This window comes from Solanum dulcamara, chromosome 1 (assembly GCF_947179165.1).
Source record: "Solanum dulcamara chromosome 1, daSolDulc1.2, whole genome shotgun sequence".
NCBI lineage: Eukaryota > Viridiplantae > Streptophyta > Magnoliopsida > Solanales > Solanaceae > Solanum > Solanum dulcamara.
The window spans coordinates 37863023-37864168 of NC_077237.1; the positions used below are offsets into that span (position 1 = coordinate 37863023).

At 38.0% G+C, this 1146-nt stretch overlaps 1 long non-coding RNA gene across 1 annotated transcript in view; it reads right to left on the reverse strand.

Annotated features, from left to right (window-relative positions):
• The window catches only part of LOC129887829 (uncharacterized), a 1997-nt gene extending 1313 nt beyond the window's left edge, over nt 1-684 (reverse strand). Inside the window, exon 1 of the long non-coding RNA XR_008766501.1 lies at nt 270-684. This is a non-coding gene — a long non-coding RNA (uncharacterized LOC129887829). The remainder of the gene's footprint in view (nt 1-269) is intronic.
• Nucleotides 685-1146: the final 462 nt, after the last annotated feature.

Genomic DNA, 1146 nt, shown 5'->3' on the forward strand with positions numbered 1-1146 from the left:
AATCATTTTCTCAGAAATCAAACCCAAACATCACAATGAAATCTTGAAATTAAATGCAAATCAGAATTTGAGACTTATTTCTCCGGCTGAACAGTAAGCGGAGAGTGAAATTGTGAGTTTCTAAGTCTTTAGAGTCGGTGAGAACTGAGAAGACTCAAACTCTCGAGTCTGAAGTCTCGAGCGTCTGACTTGTAATCACTAAGAAGTGAGCAAAATCTGAGAGTGAATCAGCAAAATCGTGACTCTAGCAGTTTTCATTGTCACCTCACCTGAGTTTATGAGAAGCGAGACTCATCGTCTCCTTGCTTGAGTGACTGAGGACTCGCCATCGCCGTCGTCGTCGCCTCGCCTGAGTGACCAAGCCCCAACCCAATAAGCCAATAAGCTAAACTAGCAACCCGACACCTGATCCAATAAATCAATATCCCAATCTGTTAGCCCAAAAACACAAAAATCGGTTCAGGTTAATGATTTTACCCAAATTTTGCACATCTAGTTGTAATTAATAAGTAGTAGAATGACTTCAAGATCCAAGAGATGAAGTCATGAATGTAGTAGCCAAAAAGTCGTGTATTTGTTAGGTAAATAATGGGATGTCTATGTCCTTAGGTATCGACTAAGAGGTAATGAGATTTGTACATATTTTATAACAATGATAAAGAAAGGTTTACCGGATAGGATGACTTAGAGTCTGTTGGAATGGCTTATTGTTTTATGTTAAATTAGATCTTGGACCTAACTCATACTCAAAAGCTAACTTGAAAGGATGAGGATTGTCCAAGTCTTATAAGGAATCTAGTCATCTCATTAACCACCAATGTGAGTTTTTTTTCATTTTTCAATACCCCGCATCACACCCAGTGCTTAGTATATGGTACGTGAGCAATTTTTAATCTCGGGGGGTCCAACATTGGGTGAGATGGATCCTGCTCTGATACCATGTTAAAGTAGGTTTTGGATTTAACTCACACCCCAAAAGCTAGATCGAAGGGAGGAGGATTGTCCAAGCTTCATAAGAAGTCCACCCATTTCATTAACCACCAATGTGAGAATTTTTTTTATAAACCAAAAGCCATAAGTCAGGATTTTTAACTTATGATTTTTGGTTTATTTTTGACTTTTTGGCTTAAAAATAAGTGCTTAAAA